This window comes from Podarcis liolepis, assembly GCF_965112155.1.
Source record: "Podarcis liolepis genome assembly, chromosome: 4".
Taxonomy (NCBI): domain Eukaryota; kingdom Metazoa; phylum Chordata; class Lepidosauria; order Squamata; family Lacertidae; genus Podarcis; species Podarcis liolepis.
In genome coordinates, this window is record NC_139558.1 from 26021704 (window position 1) to 26045760 (window position 24057).

Consider the following 24057-nt stretch of genomic DNA (forward strand, 5'->3'; position numbering starts at 1 on the left):
GATACAATTTATTAATTTTATAATAACAAAAAAAAAAAAACAAAGAAAAAAATCACAATCAAAAATTTAAATCATACATCTTATTTGACTTTCCTCCCCCCCCCTTTCTGGTTCCATTGTTTTACGCTTATTCATGCACGTCCATAAAATCTTAATAATTCAATATCAAAACCTTATTCATATTATTACAAGCGATCTTTAAAAGTTCAGCTAATGTAAAAACCTATGCACAAAGCTTGCAAAGTATGCATTAAACATTTCCCTTTAAAAAACAACAACAACAACAATGTCCTTTCTCTTTCTTGGGTTTCAAATTATCTAATATGTCCTGCATAGTTCATTACAGTGGTGCCTCGCAAGATGAAATTAATTCGTTCCGCAAGTCTCTTCGTCTTGCGAGTTTTTCGTCTTGCGATGCACGGTTTCCCATAGGAATGCATTGAAAATCAATTAATGCGTTCCTATGGAAACCGCCTTCAGACCAGGTCCGGGGACAGTCTGTCCCCCGACCTCTTCTGAAGGCTGGGGGGGGGACAAGGGCTTTTCTTCCCACCCCCAGCATTTTAAAAAACCCCGGGACAGCGGAGGACTTCTCCGCTGTCCGGGGCGATTCAAAAGCCTTCCAGGAAGGCAGGCAGGGGGGAACAAAGACTTTTGCCCCCCGCCGGCCTTCAGAAGGTGTTCCTGCCCCGCCGCCCGGCTTCGGAGGAGCCTTCCGAAGCCGGGCAGCGGCGGGAGGTGTTCCCGGACCTGTTTTGAAGCAAGGGGCGGAGGGGAGAAGATCGCTTCTCCGCGTTGCCACCCCTTGCTTCAAAAGGGGTCCGGGGAGAAAGGGGAAGACGCGTGCCTTCCCCTCTGTCCCCGGACCTGTTTTAAAGCAAGGGGCAGCGGGGAGAAGATTGCTTCTTCCCATTGCCTGCCCCGCAATCTCCGAGGGGCAGAGGGGAAGACGCGCGCCTTCCCCTCTGTCCCCTCTTTTGAAGCAAGGGGCGGAGGGGAGAAGATCGCTTCTCCGCGTTGCTGCCCCTTGCTTCAAAAGGGGTCCGGGGAGAAAGGGGAAGACGCGCGCCTTCCCCTCTGTCCCCTCTTCTGAAGCAAGGGGCGGAGGGGAGAAGATCGCTTCTCCGCGTTGCCGCCCCTTGCTTCAAAAGAGGTCCGGGGACAGCGGGGAAGATGCCAGCATTTTAAAAAACCTCGGGACAGTGGGGGACTTCTCTGCTGTCCGGGGCGATTTTAAAATGCTGGCAGGCAGCAGCGAAGCCTTCGCTGCCACCCGCCAGCATTTTAAAATCGCCCCGGACAGCGGAGAAGTCCTCCGCTGTCCCGGGGTTTTTAAAAAACCTCTCCACCCCTCTGCCAGGCTTTGGAGCAGCCTTCCGAAGCCTGGCGGCGGGAGGAGGTCTCTCCGCCCCCTGCCAGGCTTCGGAGGAGGTCCGAGGACAGTGGGGAAGATGCGCTGTGCTTCCCCGCTGTCCCGGAGATTTCCCTATGGGCTTTCGTCTTGCGAAGCAAGCCCATAGGGAAATTCGTTTTGCGAAGCGCCTCCAAAACGGAAAACCCTTTCGTCTAGCGGGTTTTCCGTCTTGCGAGGCGTTCGTCTTGCGGGGCACCACTGTAATTTGTTTTGCCAGTCTTCTTTATCTTCTTGGGCAGAGGCTTCTTGCTTCTATAGGGATGGGCTCGTCTTGGCCTGATGTCAACTCTTAGATGCAGGAACAAAGTCTTTTGCACAAAAAATCCATTCAATCCCATACCTTTCAAAATCATAGCTTCTATTTTTATTTTTATTTAACATTCTCTTTGTTAAGTCGTGGGTTGACATAGCAGCCGGCACAGCGATTTCTTCAAGTAGCTCTTTATTATGGTAAGCTGGAATAGAACTGACTGCGAACAGCTCAGCCGGCCTGTATTTATAGGCAGCCGGCTGTCAACATTGTAACCACAACAGCCCAGAGTTCCTGCCTAAAATAACTGCCGCGGACCTGAGTGAAAACTATCTACAGACCTGAGTGAAAACTATATACAGTATCCCCCTGTTGGCCCAGGGTGAAACTACACTACATAACACCCCTCCCCACCGAGATAAGGCGTTAGTTACAATAGTAATGGTTTCCTTATATACAGCACTACGCGTAATGGTTCAATTAAGCACAAAAGCATATCGGTTACATTTCCCATACTTAGACCAACAGTGATACCTGTCCAACAACATAGTCCTTTAAATGAGTTGGGCGCTTGGAAACTCTGCCAGACCGCCGGGGACTGGTAGCCAAGTCCGGAGGGCCACACAGTTCTCGCTGATGCTGTGGTGCGACCCTAGGTGGCGTTGGAACCAACTCCCCTGGATCCGCTGCTGTGAGCGGAGCCTCCGCAAGTGGAGTGGTCTGAGTCTGTTCTGAAACGGCTTGGTTCGGCTCCACGCTGGCAGTTTGCGAGGGAGGTGTAGGTGGGGCCTCGCCATCTGTACGTGTCTCTTCTGGAGCCGCAAGCGCAGTTGGGGGCACCTCGGTAGTGTCCAAGTCCCCAACCCTGCGCCTAAGCTGGTCTATGTGCCGTCGCCACAAGCGTCCGTCTTCGAGTGCCACCTGGTACGAGCGAGGTCCAGTGACTCCCACTACTGTGGCTGGCACCCAAGGGATGTCCCCCACATAGTTCCGGGCAAAGACCTGGTTTCCTGGGACAAATGACCGTGGTGCGTTGGCACAGCCTGGGGGTTCAGCCACGGCAAAGTCTGGGTGTAGCCGGTCGAGCGGTGACCTGAGGCGGCGGCCCATAAGCAGTTCAGCAGGACTCCTCCCTGTGGCCGCATGAGGGGTGATGTGTTGCACGAACAAGTATTCGGCGACCCGCTCATGCCAGTCTCCCCGGTCCAGGCGCGCCAGTGCCTCTTTTGTCGAGCGCACCATTCTTTCCGCTTGCCCGTTGCTGGATGGATGAAAGGGTGCCGTTAGGGCATGTCGGATGCCCAGTCCCAAAAGATACCGCTCAAACGTGCCTGACGTGAACTGCGGTCCGTTGTCAGAGACAAGGACATCAGGACACCCATGCGTTGCAAACAGGCCTCGCAGCACCCGGATGACAGCTTCGGTAGTGGTGGAGGGCATCAGGGCGACCTCCAGCCATTTGGAATAGGCATCCACCACTACCATAAAGGTCCGGCCGTGAAAGGGGCCAGCCAGATCGATGTGCACCCTCGACCAGGGTGTCTTTGGCGTCTCCCAGGTGTGTCCCTTAGCTGCCGGTGGTGCAGGCCTCGACTCCTGGCACGCTTGACAGGCGGACACCCAGGCAGTGATGGCATCGTCCATATTAGGCCACCAGACGTAACACCGAGCCAACGCCTTCATTTTGACAATTCCCAGGTGGCCAACGTGCAGAGCCTCCAGGACGCGCTGACGGAGTCCCTGGGGAATCACGACGCGGTCTCCCCACAGCAGACAGCCGCGATGAGCTGAGAGTTCATGTTGTCTGGTTGCGAAGGGCTGGAACTCCGATGCAAAGGGCCCTTGTGGCCACCCCCTCCACACCCAGTTGAGCACCCGGCTGATGGTGCGATCCTGGGCAGATGTGGAGGCCACAGTGGCAGCCGATACAGGCGCTGCCGGAAGATCCTCAATCAGAAGGAGCGATGAAGCTGGAGCTGAAGAGGGCAACGGCTGAGGGCGTCGGCATGGCCCATCGATTTCCCCGGGCGATGGATGAGCCGGTAGTGGTAGGCAGCCAGGAAAACAGTCCATCGCAGCATGCGTGGTGAGAGGACCGGTGGAGTTGGACGATCACCGGCGAGGAGGCCCAGGAGTGGCTTGTGGTCAGTGATGAGGTCAAAAGTCCTGCCATAGAGGTATTCATGGAACCTCTTCACTCCAGCCACAAGTGCCAATGCCTTCTTGTCGAGCTGGCTGTAATTCCGTTCCGTCGGAGATAGTGTCCTGGAAAAGTAGGCGAGCGGTGCTTCTCTTCCATCTGGAAAACGGTGACTAAGGACAGCACCGATGCCAAAAGGTGAGGCGTCGCAGGCAAGGACCAGCGGCCTGGATTCACTGTACTGTACCAGCACACTGTCTGAAGAAAGGAGAGCCTTGACCGCGTTGAAGGCCGCCGTCTCCCGATGACCCCAGGCCCAAGGCGTCTTAGTGCTAAGGAGTCGGTGAAGAGGCTCAGCCACTGTGGCTTTGTGGGGCAGGAACATGTTATAAAAGTTCAGCAGCCCCAGGAACCCTACCTGTGGAACGGCGATCTGGCACTTCTCCCTCTTTACCTTGAGCCCGGCCTCCTGGAACCTGGTCAGCACGGCACGGAGGCGCTCGAACAGCTGCTGGTGTGAGTCTGCAGACACCAAGACGTCATCAAAATATGGTACCACGCCCGGAAGCCCTTGCAGGAGACGCTCCATAAGGCTTTGGAAGATGCCAGGAGCCACACTCACCCCGAACTGCAACCGGCGGCAACGGAATGCCCCCCGGTGGGTGACGATCGTCTGGGCTTCAGCAGTGGCATCATCGACTGGCAGTTGTTGATAGGCTTGGGCAAGGTCCAGCTTAGCGAAGACCTTACCCTCACCCAGGGAATGCAGCAGGTGTTGGACAACAGGAACCGGATAAGCGTGCTGCTGAAGTGCCTTGTTGATCGTGCACTTGTAGTCAGCGCAGATTCTCACCGACCCATCTGGCTTGACAGGCGTGACGATGGGGGTTTCCCACTTTGCGTGGTCAACCGGCTCCAAAACTCCTTGGGCGATCAGTTTGTCCAGTTGTTCGTCCACCTTAGCCTTGAGAGCAAAGGGAACCCGGCGTGGCTTTAGCTTGATGGGGGCGACTTGTGGATCAAGGCTAAAGGAGATGGGCGTACCTGTATATTGGCCCAAGGTGCCGTCAAAAACCTCGGCAAAGTCTTTGACCAGACCCTCAGTCTCTGCGTTAGAGATGCAGTTGATGCCGGTGACTTCCAGGCCGAGGGCATCAAACCAGTCTAGCCCTAGGAGGCTTGGCCGCTGACCTTCGACCACCACCAACCGGAGCAGGCCCGAAAAATCCTTGAAGGCGATCCGGAACCGGCCAACGCCTACCACGGGAATGTCGTTTCCCTGGTAGTCTCTCAGGTGTACGCGGTGAGAGTCGAGTTGCCTTTTGGACACTCTGGGTACCAGTCTTTTGATGGTGCTCCATGACACGATGGACAGGGCAGACCCGGTGTCGATCTCCATGTCACATGGAGCTCCTTCATTGAGCACCGTGACGTTCAGCTTGCGTCGCGTAGGCGAGTCGGTTTGGCCAATCGTGGTTCCAGACGGGCAGCGGCAGTTGGTGAGAGCGAAACAACTTTCCTTGGCAGACTGGAGTGAAGACTTGGACTTGCGAGTCGATGAAGGGGGGGTGTCAGACGGAGCCGATTGGCAGACCTTAGCGATGTGGCCCCTTCTGGAACACTTCCTACAGGTGGCGTCTCTGAATCGACACTTGGCACGGGAATGGTTGCCTCCACAGCCAGCACATTCCGGTTGGCCCTTGGACTTCTGTTGGAACTTCCTGCGCTCCCGCTTTGTCTGGTGCACGTCATCGTCTTCACTGGAGGATGCCTCTGTTGGGAAACTGCCAGGGAGATAGTGTCCATCATGAGCCCCCAAGCCGGAGTTCTGGACGTCCATCGGCCTCCCGTACTCACGCAGATCCAACAGTTAGGGGCACAAAGCCTTTGGAAATTCTTAGCCACATTCCTAGGCTGGTGCACCCTCTTTATCAGCAGAAACGCAGCCGAAAGCTTGCATCACAGAAGAGCAGAAGAGCATAATTTACAGACTTTATTTAGCGTTTAACAGAACAAAAGAAAACACGTCCATTCTGTCAGCGTGTCTGAGCCGACTGAGAAAACGAAAGGAAAAAACAGCAAGCATAAACATCCTGTGAATAGGACATGCGCAGACCCTGTTGCTTACAAAAGCCTGCTTCCTTTTAAGGTGGAACGGAAATATCCTAACATCCTCCCCCTTTCCGTGTAACCTGTCGTACCTGTGGTTCACCCAATTGCAACCTTTGTACATAAATCTTAAGTTGTTCTTTGTTAACAACCTTAGACAACAGATCAGCAGGAATTTCATTTCCTGCCATGTAGGACACCCGAATCAGTCCTTTCTGAATACACTCTCTTGCACGATGTAGCTTAATCTGCAAGTACTTGGTTCTCTGCTTGCAACTCTCGGAGTTCAGCAAAGCCAAACAAGATCTATTGTCTTGATACACTTGTATAGGACATTTCACAGAAACCCTGATGTCCTTAAACAGTTGCATCAACCATTCACAATCCATGAGTGAAAATGACAGAGCATTGAGTTCTGCTTCACAGGAACTTAGGCTCACTGTTGTCTGCTTCTTGCACAACCAGTCAAACAGGCAGTGGTTGTACATGTAGCACACACCAGAAGTGCTTGTACCATCTGTGGTGTCACTTCCAAAACTTGCATCAGCAAAGATTTCAAGACCTCCAGTCTTCTGACTGGTGAACCTCAGCCTGTAGTGCATAGTCCCTTTCAAATAGCGGGCTATGCGCTTCAGAGCTTTCCAATCCTGAACCGTAGGATTGTTGGCATGTCTGCTAAGCAGATTACAGCTTACAGCTATGTCAGGTCTTGAACATCTGGCAATGAAATTCAGCTTGCCTAGAATGCATCTGTACAGCGTTGTGTCAGAAAACGCTTCAGCAGTACTGTCTACCTGGTAACCTGTCACCATCGGTGTGTCTGCTGGGTTTGCATCAACCAAATTCAACCTGGTTAACACATCAGCAATTTTCTGTGTTTGGTGTACCAGAAAATTACCTGCTTGGTCCTTCTCCACCTGCAGAGAAAGATAGTTGGATACCTCACCAAGATCCTTCATGTCAAAGTGCTCCTTCAGCTGAGCTAGGGTGCTTTGGTAAAAAGCCTGATTCTTCCAAAACATCAGAAGATCATCAACAAAACATAAACAATACAGTTTGTTTTGCCCCTCCTCCTTGACAAACACACATGGATCAGCTTTGCCCTGGTGAAAACCTAGAGAAAGCAATGTCTCAGTGAGTTTTGTGTTCCAACACCTGGCACTCTGCTTGAGACCATATAAGGATTTCCGCAGTTTACAGACCATACCCTTCTGTATCTCCATCCCATCAGGTGGAAGCATGAACAGCTGTTCATTCAAAATCCCGTACAAAAAAGCTGTATTAATGTCGTGATGGGAAACATGCAGTTTCTCCTCCGCAGCGATCTTGAGCATCAGCCGAATGCTCTCATATTTGACTGTGGGTGAGTAGGTCTCGTGGTAATCCTGTCCTGGTACCTGTGAAAAACCTCTGGCAACCAATCTGGCTTTGTGTCTGACTACCTTGCCATTCTGGTCTGTCTTGGCCTTGAAGACCCATTTGCTGCCAACCAGTCTCATTCCTGGGACTACCGGTACCAATTCCCAAGTTTGGTTCCTGTTCAAGGAATCAACTTCAGCCTTCATGGCATTAAGCCAAGGCTCAGCATCTTTAGAGGTTAACTCCTGAACCTCTTTGAAGCTTGAAGGTTCCCACACCTTCTCTGAGCTACTAAGAACAGCTGTTGCTGTCTTAGCAAACTCATCAGCATACCTCTTTGGAGGTCTGCCTTTGGTCGCCCTTTCAGATCTGCGTACTAGACGCAAGTCTTCTGGACTCATCTCCTCTTTCTTAGGAGAAAAGTGACCAATGGTGAACAGTGGTTCTTCCAGTTCATTGTCAGAAGCATCAGATGGTCTGACTGAGGCCTGTGCGCTCTTGTAGTCTGCTGTGTCATCACTGTCACTGACACCAGCAGCAGCAGCAGCGCCGCCCACTGAACTGGAATCCGAACTCTGATCATCATCCTCATCATCCTCATCATCCTCATCATCATCATCCTCATCAGCAGCTTTCTCATCTTTAGCTGCTTGCTTGACATCACCTTCATCCTCCTCTGGGTAACTCTGGAAAATTCCCACATTTTCCCCCCACTTAGGATTGTACTCAACACTCCTTGTGAACTTAATGGACTTAGAGTCAGTCATCCATACCCTGTATGCACCTTTTTCGTACCCCATGAACAAACCATGTGCCCCACGCTTCCCAAGCTTGTTGGTTTGTTGTGTGCGTACCCACATGTCCGAACCAAAAATTCTCATGTGTTTGGTGTTGGGTTTCTTGCCAAACATCTTCTCATAGGGGGTACAACCAATGGGTGATGGCAATCTGCGATTATAACTGTAAACCAGATTCCCCAAAGCTTCCCCCCAAAACTTATCAGGGAGATTGGCATCATGGCATTCCTTGCAGCAATGTTTGATTTGCTCTCTCCGCAAGCCCATTCATCCATGGCGATCTGGGCGTTGACATGTCATGCTGGATTCCCTTCTCAGTCAGGAAAGCTTCAAACTGCTGAGAAGTGAACTCCCCGCCCCGATCAGTAAAAAAAACAAGAAATACGTTTACCGTGCACATTTTCCAACCAAGCACAGAATTCCTTAAACTTTGGAAACGCTTGCGATTTCTGTTCGAGCAAATACACATGAATGTACCTAGAAAAAGAATCAATCAGAATCATGAAGTACCTTGCTCCTCCTAAAGAGGGCACTAGTGGACCAACCAGGTCCGCGTGCACTAGCTGGTAGGGTTTGGAAGCCTGCCTGCTAGACTCCTTGCCTTTTGGAGCAACCTTCACCTTGTTCTCTGCACAGGATACACATTTCATGTGAAATTTACAAGGTCTGATGTTCAAACCCTCAACCACCTCTGGCATCTTGGCCAGTGCCTTCCAAGAGAGGTGACAAAACCTTCGATGCGCATCATGAATGCAACCTGCATGAAGAACTTTGTTAGTTTGTGCAACACAACAAGAATCAGCTTTAGATACAACAGCAGTGTCATCATAAGTTATATGGAACAAACCATCCATAAACTTTGCATGCAAATAGTCCTCTTTGCCTTTACTGATGACACAGACGCTCCTCTTGAAGGAAATCTGAAAACCACGCCCAGTAAGCTGTGGGACGCTCAACAAGTTGCTCGCAGCTCCTGGAACATACAGTACACCGCTGATGGTTGTGTGCAAACTTGCAAGTTTCACAGTCCCTTCTCCTGCAATTTGCAACGTCCTTCCATCAGCCAGGTGGATCTCACCTTCCTGAGGCTTGAAGGAGATAAAGAGATGCCTGTCCTTGGAGATGTGGCGCGTGCAGCCTGAATCCACAACAAAGTCGCCTTTGGCTGTTGGAGCAGTCTTTACAGCAAGCAAACCCTTGTTTTCCAGCGGTTTGGGCTTTTGCAGCTTGCCCCCCTGCTGCTCCTGGCCAGCAGACTTGCCTTTAGCCTTTGGTGAAGCTGTGCCAGCAAGCAAAACCTTGCTTTCCACTGGCGTGGGCTTTTGCAGCTTGCCCCCCTGCTTCTGGTCAGCAGACGTGCCTTTAGCCTTTGGTGAAGCTGTGCCAGTAAACAACGCTTTGTTTTTCCCTGGCGCCGCGGGCTCTTCACCCTCCCTCTGCTCCTGGCCATCTGCAGGTGTCTGCCTGTGGCTCTGTTTACCTTTGCCTTTCCGGCCTCTGCAAAGGCGATGGCCTTGGTTCCCATGAGAACCAGAGCTCTCAGCTGCCGACTCCTTGGCTCCCCCTGGAGGCTGGAATGCTGCCTGGGATGACGTGACGGTCAGCTCCCCCTGCAGCTTGCAACCAGTGCCCTCAGCATCCCTGCACTCATTCGCATTCTGGGAAACAGCTAGGACCTCCGATGCAGTCAAACTCTGGGCTGGGATTATTGGTTTGTGAGCTTTCAACAAAGCAGTCCACATTGCACGTGCAGTGGTGTTGCCAGCCAGCGTCTTAATTTCCTCAAGAGATACGGATAGGACTATTATGTCTATCGCTTTCGAATCAGCTGATTTCCATCTCTCTGTCAGAGGAACTGGGGGGGCTTCACAAACAACATGCCACACCCCAAACTGACGCAGCAAACTCTCACACCATTTTGCCCAAGTTCCATAATTCTGCCCATCCAACTTAGGGCACTGAGCATCTCCATCAGCTTGGAAAAATTCCATTCCAGCTTTTTACATGAGCCGTGAGCCCTATGCCTTCAAAGACTCGTTATCTTGGCAGCCATTAATCACAAAGCCTTTTTGGCTCAGCTCCCAGGCCAATTAATCTGCCTTGCCGGAGATCAAAGAAAAGCGTCCCTTCTTTCTTTCGCTTTTCCCACAACATACCTCAAACGCAGTCTGTTGCAGCTTTACTCTCCTGTAGGTGCCGTGAATCTGGGCCCGAAACCTTGTTGTTGGGAAACTGCCAGGGAGATAGTGTCCATCATGAGCCCCCAAGCCGGAGTTCTGGACGTCCATCGGCCTCCCGTACTCACGCAGATCCAACAGTTAGGGGCACAAAGCCTTTGGAAATTCTTAGCCACATTCCTAGGCTGGTGCACCCTCTTTATCAGCAGAAACGCAGCCGAAAGCTTGCATCACAGAAGAGCAGAAGAGCATAATTTACAGACTTTATTTAGCGTTTAACAGAACAAAAGAAAACACGTCCATTCTGTCAGCGTGTCTGAGCCGACTGAGAAAACGAAAGGAAAAAACAGCAAGCATAAACATCCTGTGAATAGGACATGCGCAGACCCTGTTGCTTACAAAAGCCTGCTTCCTTTTAAGGTGGAACGGAAATATCCTAACAGCCTCCTCACTGCTGGCCTCTTCATGATGCACCGGAACTGGCTCCCTAGCAAGACGCGGGCTGCTGGACTTGCGGATCTCCTGGGCGGAGCGTTCAGCAGCTTCTGAGGCCACAGCCTCCTCAATGGCTTTCTGTAGCGTGAGGTCTGGCTTGGCTAGGAGGCGCCGTTGCAGATGGATGTCCCGGACCCCGCAGACGATTCGATCCATCAGGGCATCGTCTAAGTCTCGGAACTCACAGTGCATTGCAGCCTGTCGCAGGGCGGTGGTGTAGTTGTTGATTGACTCCCCCTCTGCCTGGTTCCGGTGGTAGAACGCATGGCGGGCAGCAATCTTGGACGGCTTTGGTGCGTAGTGGTTGCGGAGCTTCTCTTGGATCGTGTCCCATGGTGTTGCCTGGACTGCTTCAGGCGCAACCAACGCTCGGGCCATCTCAAACACCTCAGGCCCACAGAGGCTGAGGAATAGGCCCCGCTTCCGATCCTTTGATACTGCTGTCAGCTCGTTGGCTTGGAGGTAGCAGTCGAACCGAGCGAGGTAGGAGTCCCATGATTCAGAGGCTGGCGCAAACGGCGGTAGAGGCACAAGTGAAGCCATGATTCCGATGCCGGCGTGAAGGGCGATGGATGGAACACAGTGCTCTAGCCAGAACAGTCAGCTCTGAATTGGTTCTGCCCAGTGATTTCGCTCAGTGATTTCGCTCTGTGATTCAGCTCAGTGATTCAGCTCAGTTCAGAGGCTGGCCGCATCTGGCTGTGCTCTGATGTCCATCTATCCCATCCTCGTCGCCAGTGTTAAGTCGTGGGTTGACATAGCAGCCGGCACAGCGATTTCTTCAAGTAGCTCTTTATTATGGTAAGCTGGAATAGAACTGACTGCGAACAGCTCAGCCGGCCTGTATTTATAGGCAGCCGGCTGTCAACATTGTAACCACAACAGCCCAGAGTTCCCGCCTAAAATAACTGCCGCGGACCTGAGTGAAAACTATCTACAGACCTGAGTGAAAACTATATACAGTATCCCCCTGTTGGCCCAGGGTGAAACTACACTACATAACACTCTTCAAATTTTTATATGTCACTTCCCAGGCCTTCTTAATAACTTTACATTGCCATCACATATGGTAGCCTCTGGGGATGTGGGTGGTGCTGTGGTCTAAACAATAGATCCTAGGGCTTGCCAATCAGAAGGCTGGCAGTTCGAATCCCCGCAACGGGGGAAGCTCCCATTGCTCAGTCCCTGCTCCTGCCCACCTAGCAGTTCAAAAGCACATCAAAATGCAAGTAGATAAATAGGTATCGCTCTGGCAGGAAGGTAAATGGTGTTTCTGTGCGCTACTCTGGTTTGCCAGATGTGGCTTAATCATGCTGGCCACATGACCCGGAAGCTGTACACTGGCTCCTTCAGCCTATAGAGTGAGATGAGAGCCGCAATCCCAGAGTTGTCCGCGACTGGACCTAACGGTCAGGGGTCCCTTTACCTTTACCTTTATGGTAGCCTCTCATAGCTTTTGCCCACCCTTCCTGCTTCGTCTCCATCACAGTCAGAGCTTCAGCTTGTGAGGATCTAGGAGTGGGGCTGACCTTGGGCTGCCCTCTAACCTGTTATCAGGGGTGGGGTGGAGTTTTTGACTTCCTTGGCATTCTCTTGGTAGCAGATGATGAAAGGCATGGCTCAGCCATTTCGTTGGCCTGAGTCTAGTATTCCTTTTAATGGCACCACAGATGAATTTTAACATCAGCTGACTTTTCAACAAGAGACTTCCCACACTGTTGCAGTATTCAATTATTTGCTCACTATGGATATTAAGCTAATAAAGCTATGACATTTTTATCTCAGCTGTCTTAATATCTTTATTCTGGTACAGAGGTAGGTGGGTGGGTGGGGGGAGGAATGCTACTCTGCTTCATTTTGCAGGGAGCAAATTTGGCCCCTCTTCCATGCAGCTGTTAGGGACATGGGTGGTGTTGTGGGTTAAACTACAGAGCCTAGGACTTGCTGATCAGAAGGTCAGCGGTTCGAATCCCCGCGACGGGGTGAGCTCCCGTTGCTTGGTCCCTGCTCCTGCCAACCTAGCAGTTCGAAAGCACATCAAGTGCAAGTAGATAAATAGGTACCGCTCCAGCGGGAAGGTAAACGGTGTTTCCGTGCGCTGCTCTGGTTCATCAGAAGCAGCTTAGTCATGCTGGCCACATGACCCGGAAGCTGTACGCCAGCTCCCTCGGCCAATAAAGCGAGATGAGCGCCGCAACCCCAGAGTCGGCCACGACTGGACCTAATGGTCAGGGGTCCCTTTACCTTTTACCATGCAGCTGGAGTGAAGGTCATGTTCTGCTTGTGACATTCCCACAGACATCAGGCTGGCCACTGTGAGATGATTCTGAACTAGACGGGCCATTGTTGGCATCATATAGTTGACCTAAATCAAAAGTGGAAACACTGGGGAGATTTTACTTCAGTATAAATGGGCCTCAGCAATTTAGCTCTTAAAATTCAGTCCAGTACTCTGGACCAGTTGAACTTTCTGGAAATTCTTATTTCTTTTATTTTCTTTTACCTAGAAAAGAAAAGAAAAGAAAAGTAATGTCATTATTAAATGTGCATTCGGCTCAGGTTACCGATACCCAAGTGGTATACCTGCACAATATTTGCACAACAGCATTCAGAAAACATGTTTTCCTTGTGCAAATATCTCATTTAAAGTCTGATCCAAAAACCATTATGGCAGATTATTGGATAAGGTCCTTGGTTCCCAGTGCTTGGCATAAGGCCAATCCCTCAATTACTTTTGAACGCACCACATCTCTTAATGTACATGAACTTTAGAGGGACATTATCAAAAGTTGAAATCTGAGGAACTGCACCCCAAAAATAGAAAGGCAAGCTATTTATGCCCATCCTGAGTAAAACATATATACCAGCCTGATTTCCCATGCAAACAGGAATATATATATATATATATATATATATATATATATATATATATATTCATAATAGAACACAACCCTCATAAATTATTTATTGGCTAAACCTCCAGACAGCAGATGAGTCATCTCAAAAGACAGAAAACACAGATTTGAAAAAGACATGGCTTGAGATGTTGTTGCTGCTTACTTCGCCTTTGGGTGTAGATTTTGTTTCGACAATAATTTGCAAAATTGTAATCAGGTAAAGATTGTCTAGGCATCGCTACACTAACACTGTTCTATATTCACACAACACACTATTGCAGGGATTTTGGGACCCTTTTCAGCTTGAGTTATGGATTCCCTTCTGCGCAACTTAGCAGGAACCATGTGCCAGTGGTTGGTTGGGTCAGAGAAGCCAAAGTGTGCAAGCAATGAATGCCATTTTTACCTGGCCTAGTTTCTACACGCTCTCAAACACTTATCTCTGTGCTCCATCCAGGTGAGTAGAATCGGTGAAGGATTCTAGCCAGGCAAAAGCACCCAAGGATGTAAAGCGGGACTGGCGAGGGTGTGGATGTTGGCACATGCCAAGGTCATTTGCATATTTGTCAAGTGTGCAGCCAGCAGGAGGCATGGCTGGAAGATGAGGCAGGAGGGGAGCAATGGGTACAAATCCTGCTCTTCCCTCAATGTATGAGTATCTAATGCATTTTACTTGTCTAAAGATTAAATCTTCCATGTCATCACTGTCTTTAGCGAATGGTTACATTCCCTAACCTGTACATGATGTTGGATCTGATGGGAATTGGAGTAAAAAAATGTGGAAGGTACCAGGTGGGGAAGGTTTCACCCAATAAACATGGAATCTTAATGTGGGTAAACCACAGAGCCTAGGGCTTGCTGATCAGAAGGTCGGCGGTTCGAATCCCCATGACGGGGTGAGCTCCCGTTGCTCGGTCCCTGCTCCTGCCAACTTAGCAGTTCGAAAGCATGAAGTGCAAGTAGATAAATAGGTACCACTCTGGCAGGAAGGTAAACAGTGTTTCTGTGCACTGCTCTGGTTCGCCAGAAGCGGCTTAGTCATGCTGGCCACATGACCCAGAAGTTGCACGCCAGCTCCCTCGGCCAATAAAGCGAGATGAGCGCCGCAACCCCAGAGTCAGTCACAACTGGACCTAATGGTCAGGGGTCCCGTTACCTTTACTATTTCTTTTCTCTCTAGACTATCTGTCAATTTCAGTGTCTCTTAGTTTCTATTTCTTTTCCCCTAATCTTAAATTCAATTCACATTTCTGTAGCAAGAAACAGGTTGTGTGTGTGTGGTTTTTTAAATTGAGGAACAGAATTCCAATCAACAGATTTGTAGGGCAGGGCTAACATCAAGGCCCGAAAGCAAAACTCAACGCTTTGCTCCGGGAGCCTTTAAAGTGACACGATACACCTTAAAATAAATTAAGGGGGCTGCAGTTCTCTTCTTTTGTCATCAACAGATCTTCACTTCATGCTCTTGGCAAACTCTTCCCCTTTCTTGATGGAAGCTTTCAGCTCTGAACTCCGCTCTGAGCATTTCTGTGGCAATTTGAGGAAATCCTCACTGATGTTTAACAGTGTTTTAGTCCAAATGTCACCTCATAAACAAATTTTAATGTAGTTTTCACTAATACAGATGTTTTTGCGAGCAACATTCTCTAACATAATGCTTTTTCATCTGCTATTTTCATTTAATATATGCGTTTTCATCCACGTTTTCCTCAATATATTCATTTTTGTATATATTATTTGACTGGAGAAAAGCCCTGCAAAATTTGGAGAAGTGTGGATTTTGAAGGATACTTCAGTTTAGGTTCTTATGTTGATCTGAGGAATGTGAATTAGGCAGTTTCTCACTAAAATGCAAACAGCGTAAAATTTATCCCCCATCAATAATTTCGGCAACCAGATATGAGGGCTGGCAGAGCTTCTATACATATATGTTATCCAGAATTTTAGCAGATGCAGCTTGTCATGTTGGGGAAAGAAGAGCAGTACCTCTTGGAGTTCCATTTTTCCTATACAGTTGTACCTCGGGTTACAGATGCTTCAGGTTACAGACGCTTCAGGTTACAGATGCTTCAGGTTACAGACTCCGCTAACCCAGAAATAGTACCTCAGGTTAAGAACTTTGCTTCAGGATGAGAACAGAAATCGTGCAGCAGCGTGGCAGCAGCGGGAGGCCCCATTATCTAAAGTAGTGCTTCAGGTTAAGAACAGTTTCAGGTTAAGAGCAGACCTCTGGAACGAATTAAGTTCTTAACCCAAGGTACCACTGTAAAACCTTTGATCATTCTCCTTCTGCCTCTCTGTTTTGTTAAGTAGACAATGGTGGTGATGTTGTGACCCACTTTAGCTCAGAGTGCGACCCATCCGTGGGCTCCAACCCACTTGAAGATCAATGCCTTAGACTGGTTTCAGCTGCAATAATATATCTACAGCTTAAGGCTGATCCTATGCCCAGCCATTTATGCTTTGTCAGACTATATTCTTTCTTACCTGGCACTATTACTGCTGAATGCAGACAGCACACATTTACACTTGACAGCTTAATACACCAGAAGAGCTCATAAGGAGACAAGTGGGTGTCTCATTAAATGGGAGAAAAGGAGTGAGGCACTGTTGTTAGTGAAGAAAATTTGACACTGCTTCTGCCAGTGGTGAGGCTGTGGTTGGGTCCCAATGATTCTGGAAAAATCAACCATCGCCCAAGAAAACGTTAAGCTGTATCCAACTATATTCTACTCAGAGTAGGCTTGTCCTATAATTTCTTCTGAGTAAGGTAAGCAATAGATACAAACCATTCTTTTTCAAACTCTGAATTGGGTTGGGTAGTACCTTTATTATGGGACGTGGGTGGCACTGTGGTCTAAACCACAGAGCCAAGGGCTTGCTGATCAGAAGGTCAGCGGTTCGAAATCCCGCGATGGGATGAGCTACTGTTATTCAGTCTCAGCTCCTGCCAACCTAGCAGTTTGAAAGCACGTCAAAGTGCAAGTAGATAAATAGGTACTGCTCCGGTGGGAAGGTAAACGGTGTTTCTGTGTGCTGCTCTGGTTCGCCAGAAGCAGGTTAGTCATGCTGGCCACATGACCCGGAAGCTGTACGCCGCTCCCTCGGTCAGTAAAGTGAGATGAGCGCCGCAACCCCAGAGTCGTCCATGACTGGACCTAACGGTCAGGAGTACCTTTACCTTTACCTTCAGTACCTTTATTAGAATCAACCAAAAATGTGGCAACCTCTTCCTCAATCAAAATGTTACTCAAGTCTTGAGGTGGTTGGATGAGGAAAGTTAATAAACAAAAAAAGTAGAAAAACTTAGACTGGATGTTGTAGCTATGAGGTCTGCTTACAAACTGAGTGTAAGATGGAGATTGAGTCTCGGGAGATTGAGTCTCTCATAGAAATGTACAGTAAGCCCACAACTCACATTGGGGTTACACACCTAAAGCCAAAACCATTTTTGGTCAAAACACATTGGGTGTGAGTCTCGCCCCACCCCCACCGATGCCTGCCCCCTTTCTGCTCCCCCTTTCTTTTATTTTGCCAAGCACATAAAGCTGATTGCACACAAATTAAGTGTGTGTAGGTTGCAGGCTTATTGCGTGGCGAGTTCCCGCCTCCTACCAGAAGAAATAAAGACACGTGACACAGATATTTAAGGTTAATGGGCGAAATAAGGCCACAACTTTATTGGTTACAGGTATTGGATTAGGCATTGGTCCTATAAGACTATCCGGCTTCAGCCTGCTTGCTTGAAGACCGGGAAGGATTAACACCAGCAGGGGGAGTCCTGCTGATGCACATCAACTAGGGACTCCCCCGGGGTCACTGCTCGGGGGCGCGCTTTAGGCCCTGGCCTCCATAGGCTTCGGACGACACCATGCCCCCCGGAATCCTTTACCAGACTACCCTTCAATATTTGTGGGAGATGATGGCTCCCCCCATACATCTAAATAACAATACCCCTACCAATGCCTAACCACCTAAACCAAAGGAGTTGTGGCAATTTGCTACAAGGTAGGCGAAAAACCAAATGTCCGGTGCCAATTTGCCAAGTAGAAAAAATTCCTACCAGGCCCCTTAACTGCGACCAACCGAGGTCCATAGCAAGGTCGAAAGGGAACCTAAAAGGCTGGGCAGGTGGGAAAACCTTCCCAGCTGAGCGGACCGAAAGAGGGAGATCCCAGGACCACGCTTGCCTTAAATGAGGCAAGCCATGCCCCCAGAGCCAGCCGATTGGCTGGCTCAGGGGATGACGCGGCCCTGAGGATTCCCCTGTTTGCACGTGGGCTGAAAACCAGCCTCCGCGCGCGTGTTGGGGGCGTGAGCCTGCAACACCACCTCTTCTGGATGTCGGAAGTGGCTTTGTAGCTCAATTGGAAAACAAAACTTTGCCATTGAAAGTAACTTTATGAATGTTGCCATGTCAAAAACTAATTTCAAATTAAGTCCGTGTACAGGACAAAATGAGTTTGTACCAACGCCTCCAGGATGCACTGGACTTGGAATGTCAGCACTCTTTAGTTGTCAGTTTTGCTAGGCAGATTTGATGGGCTTTAGGAAAAGGAATGGACAACATGATCCCTGAAGCACTCCAGTGATTGATGGAGGCTAACTTCAGCATCTTCCAGGTGCTCTATAGATGCACATCTTATTGACATATTGACTTCAGTAAGGCCTCTATTGGCAGAGTTCCCTGATGATATCAGAAACTACATCATCCTTGGTAATAAGGCAAATCAAATGATCGAAGAATAAAAATGAAATGTTGCTGAACAACAATTTGCAAATGCATTCTTAGGACTAAGGGGTGGTGGTGGAGATAATCTGGCACAGCAGAAAAATCATCCACAATCAAGACTTATGCACTTGTTTGAATCACTGAGTACTTTCTTTGAATGGCATCCTAAAGAGTGAGACATTGATTAAACTGCCAATGAATCACATTGTGCAGCAATGCCTCAAGGTAGAAATGGCATTTAATGGCTGTCTATTCTAACCTGTATGCACAGCAGGGTGGATTGCTATCTCATTTGACTCCTAACTACTTAGGACAAAGGTCTTTATGGAAAATAAGTTTATAGTGGATAAACTTCATCTGTTTTTCTTAACTGTACATTATCCACATTCCTTGTCTTGCAGCTACACATCAGTGATAGGGTATCCCATTTTTCCAGCACTTAGGGCCAAACTAGAGTTAAAGGCATCAGATCTGGGGGTGGGGGTGGAGTCTTATTCTAAAAGCAAAAAGGGCAGGCATATGGTTTGCCATCCCTCATAAGCACACAACTCTGGCTGTTGAGACTGAAAACTACACCCATATCCCTCTTTCTGTGTGATCAAGGAAGATCTCAATTTAAGCTCATATGTTTGCCACTGTCATGTCTAGTTCGACAATCTAAATACAATATATTTTGATGCAAGGAACATATGATTCAGCTTTATTGTGATTGCGATTGCTGGGTGGAATATAATATTGTAAGCGACAAGAGCTTATTAGTTATAGCAGTTGCCAGCCAAATGCCAGCTAGAAGGACGGAGCGCAAACCTCAGAGGAGAAAAATAAATGAGAATGAAAGAAGCTGATATCAGCAATGACAAGAAAATGAACCCCATCACCATGGCTAGGGATAGGGAAAGATTTGATTCAGTTCACATTTAAAGGTGAACCTACCTAATTCCCACTTTCTGAAACAATACATGAACTGAAACTAAGTCTTCCCTTGGAATCCTCCAAATTTTGCAATGCACTTCTCCAGTCAAGTAACGTGTTCAAAAATTAGGGCTGCACATGGACCTCACCCCAATCCAATTCACGTTCTGATCTAGGTATTTGGTTTGACCTCCATCCCACCTTAAATATCTTGGGCTGATCCACCCCAAACTGATTCAGAAAGCCAGTGTGGTGTAGTGGTTAAGAGCGGTGGACTCGTAATCTGGTGAACCGGGTTCACTTCCCCGCTCCTCCACATGCAGCTGCTGGGTGACCTTGGGCTAGTCACACTTCTCTGAAGTCTCTCAGCCTCACTCACCTCACAGAGTGTTTGTTGTGAGGGAGGAAGCGAAAGGAGATTGTTAGCCACTTTGAGACTCCTGAAGGGGAGTGAAAGGCAGGATATCAAGTCCATCCTCTCCCTCCTCCTCTCCCTCTCCCTCTTCTTCAGTTATACAGCCTGGATGGGGGAGAAGAAGAAGATGTGCCTCTCCTTCTCCCCCCCCCCCCCGGGATTGTATGTTTAATCGGGTTTTTAAACCCTAGTTGCACATACTGTTACAGAAAGAAGCAGTCACACACCTCCTCCTTCCATGTTTAAACAGGGTTCAACCCCTGCCCTTTGCCTGCCACTAGACCTCCCTGTCCCCCAACTGAGATTGCTCCAGGTGGACTTGCTCCAAATTGAGGAGATCCTCAGCTGCCTCAACTCAAGCAGCCCAAATCCTAGGTCAACCTGAATTATCCCAGTTCAGTTTGGGACAAAAAAGGCACAATTTGATGAGCCCCACCCATCATGCCCAATGTTACTTATAGACCTAGGTCAAATAGCAGCCTTCTGCTAGAATCCCTCATCCTTCCACTGTATTCTTACTGAGACATAGCTCAATTTATCCCACCACATGCTATAACTGCTTCAATCATCTGCTACCACAATTATGCTTATCTAACTCCCCTACTTCTGCTTGCTGGAATATCAATGTCGATGTTCTTATGTTCTTTTTATATCAGTTACATCCATTTCTTTCTCTTTTGTTTAAAAATCACTACTAATTATTTGAATTATTTGTGGGACTGACTTTTTTCTCTCTTAACCACCTTGAGTTTAAAAACATAAATGGTCTATTACAGGGGTGGGGAGCATTTTTCAACTGAAAAGCTGTCTTCTTTTCCAAGGGGGCACATGGCAGTGCTTGGTGGGGCCAGAGGACAAAGAAGGTGGGACAATATAAGTACCGCTTGTCTTTGTACAATAGGCTTGTTCTTACACATACCTACACCCCTGCCCATGCTCTGTTACCTTCATTTGGGATTTTATCAGAAACTGAGCCTGAGAGAGGAAAGGACGAATACATCTGAAAAACAATGTAAGAACAATGAAGGCCGCAAAGCTGTTGGCTAGCACATTATTATAATCCTCTCTCCCACCTACTTCGTGAAAATTAATTACAACTCACTGGAGCCAAGAGCTAAATTTTACACAGCTGAAGCAGTACACACACACACACACACACACACATATCCTGGTAAAGTGAACCATAGGAAACCAGGCACTTATAATTTTTTTGCATTGCCAATAGTTAGTATCCAAATGTAAATTCATCACACACACCTTTCCACAGCTGTTTATTGTATCTTTCCTAGGGTTGCGGGCTCTAAGAAGTACATTCAAGTAACTAGGGCAGAGTCAACCCAAATCAATTCCAAGAAGGCATAGATGCCACCCAGAGACACATTTTGAGAAGCAGATGGTAAAATGTACTCTACGGCTGATCAGCACACCTTCAGGAATGAGAGGTGACTTCGTTGTCACTTACAGTGATCTGTTGTCAGTATGCTTGCACTCATACCTACAAACACACACTTATGGAGGAAGTAAGCAGTGCACTGGTCATCTTTAGTGCTGTATGCCACATGTGACCAACATGGTCCCCTCCTGATGTTGCCAGACCACCACCCCCATCACCGCTGGTTGTTGGCATAAGATGGATAGGACTGGTAGGAGTTGGAGTCCACCCATAACTGGAGGGCACCACAAAGGCTACCCCTGCCCTATGCCTATCTTCATTTAGTTATTTATTGTAAGAGGAGAGAGAATTATTTGGGACAGGGGGCAGTTCTTGAACATGGTTTCCTCCTGCTCAAATAGAACAATCCAATTCAACGCAGGCAAGGTCAACCCATCTTGTATTTGGACTCACATTGCACCAGTTCCAGTCTTTCCATTCCAACAAGTCCCCCTACCCACTTCCTCAAGAGAATGAAAAGTCTTTCAATGGAGTAGTGCTGAAACACTCCTCTGAAATTCAACTGGATCCCACATCACCAAGTTCCAATCTGGAAACTATTTTGGAAGCTTGGAAAATGGGAGTGGGGAATCCAGTTGATACCAACCCATCTTGGAAGAGTTCTTTATTGAAAAATATTTTAATGTGCTGCTTTTAGGGACCTTTTTCGTTATAGTAAATCTGTGGATTCACTACTTTTGTTTATTATTCTGTAGCTTTTGCTTCATACTTTTTATTTTTGGCTTTATCTTATGTAAGCTGCTTTGGGCATTATTTTTACAGGAGAGCTGGATAGATGGTATCAATAACAGCAGCAATAATAGTAGTGATAACAGTTGGTTGCATCCAGACTTAGTTGGACTTAGGTCCCACTTAAATTGGGACCAGCTAGTCATGACTTAATTCCATTAATATGCAATGCCTATGCATGCCTACTAAGGGAAAAGTCCTATTACATTCTATCCTACTTACTCCTAGGTGTGTATAGGATTTCATCATAGATTTGGATCTAAGGTAGAAACAACAACAAGGGCCACATGACCTTGCTGATTTGATGTGCTTCCTCAATATCATCCCCCCCCACACACAAAGAAGAACCTCACCACTTTCCCCCCATAACTTTGTAATAGCATCATAAAATTCTTCACCTAAGAATTCATTCTCCTCTCTATACACTGCTATCTTGTTTGAGATTAAAGCATGAGAGGAGTGAAATTACCTCTCCATCAGCACATTGCTACATGCTGAGATTGTTTTTAAATGCATCAACCCAAGGTGGCTCCAGATATAAAGATCACACTGTGTAAGATAGAAATGGCAGTAGCACTGAATTTAAAAGGGAGTGAAAATATCTCAGAAGCAGAATTCAGTTCACAGTAGAGTATTTACAATAGTTCTGTTTCTATTAGGCATACAACTATTCGGGTCCCATTAACATTCAGCGGAGGAATTAGGTGGTTGGTGTTTGTAGAAGCTATTAAGATTTACAGATCTTAATAGAGCCACTGCTTAAAAGATATACTACTAGATGACAGTACTACTATTACTCACATCATCACAAGCCACATAAAAATGGCATGCCGCTTTGATGAGTGTTCTGGCATGAGATAAAGCAAATGTCGAAGATGGCAGGAGGAGTGTCAGGATAAAAAACAGCCAGCATGGTGTTGGCTCTATTAGATCTGTGTGGATTTTTGTGCTTCCCTGGAATGCTTGTGATTCAAACCAACTTCATCTGATTGCTGCGTAACTGAAACAAGAAGCCTACTAAACCTATTGAGTTGGCTACATGGCACTCTATAAAGGTAAAGGGACCCCTGACCATTAGGTCCAGTTGTGACTGACTCTGGGGTTGCGGCGCTCATCTCACTTTATTGGCCAAGGGAGCTGGCGTACAGCTTCTGGGTCATGTGGCCAGCATGACTAAGCTGCTTCTGGCGAACCAGACCAGTGCACAGAAATGCCGTTTACCTTCCTGATGGAGCAGTACCTATTTATCTACTTGCACTTTGATGTGCTTTCGAACTGCTAGTTTGGCAGGAGCTGGGACTGAGCAATGGGAGCTCACCCCGTCATGGGGATTCAAACCGCTGACCTTCTGATCAGCAAGTCCTAGGCTCTGTGGTTTAACCCACAGCGCCACCCGTGTCCCTATGGCACTCTATAGTTTTCCATATAAATGAGACACAAAATGGCTTAAAATATGAGCACTGGACCTGATTGCATTGGCTACTGGAAAAGTGAATGGACCTTGGATCTTCACTAATTATATTTGGACTAGCACTGCAGCTTCCCTACTATTTCTTCTTATCTTTTACTTTTGTGAAAAACTAGATTTTGTTTTGTTTTTTAAATAAATGCAACCCAATAGCTGGTTCAAATATCCATGAACATGGTTTATTTCATAATTTTTTATTTCATAAATTTCAGATGCTGCTTGACTGGGGCAGGGAAGGATGAAGCGGTTTACAAAAAGAGCAAAGCAATCAATTTATCAGTAAAAACAATTAAAATGTTCAGAAAGTTAAAACCAGCAATAAATGAAAAACACACCAGCATTCTAGGTATCCAGGTAAACTTGATCTCTTAACATTTCTGTTCTCATTTAAAGGTGCGAATTTCCTTCTCTGAAAGGCATTATGTTTGAACTGACTGAAGAGAGATGAGAAGGAAGTTCTACCTACGATGGATCATTTACAGATGGAAGTCAAATGCATTGCTAGTTGATGATTAGTGTGGGGGTTGCTGGTCAGAAGAGCCCCACCATTATGGAGAATGAACACCCATCTTGGGCAACCAAATGGATGCGAGAGGCGGTGGATGGTGGGGACAGAGGCAGCTGATCTGTGGGGTGAGCAGCAGCCCTCCAGCCATCCCTTCTGAGTTCCACACCAGCCATTTGCCCTGAACACCAAATCCTCCTGAGCT

The 24057-nt window shown here is 47.9% G+C and overlaps 1 long non-coding RNA gene across 1 annotated transcript in view; it reads left to right on the forward strand.

The window, feature by feature from the left end:
• The first annotated feature begins 342 nt into the window (after positions 1-342).
• LOC310706075 overlaps positions 343-24057 on the forward strand; it is a 524112-nt gene continuing 500397 nt past the window's right edge. The window contains exons 1-2 of the long non-coding RNA XR_014525641.1: positions 343-1399; positions 1432-1621. This is a non-coding gene — a long non-coding RNA (uncharacterized lncRNA). The remainder of the gene's footprint in view (positions 1400-1431; positions 1622-24057) is intronic.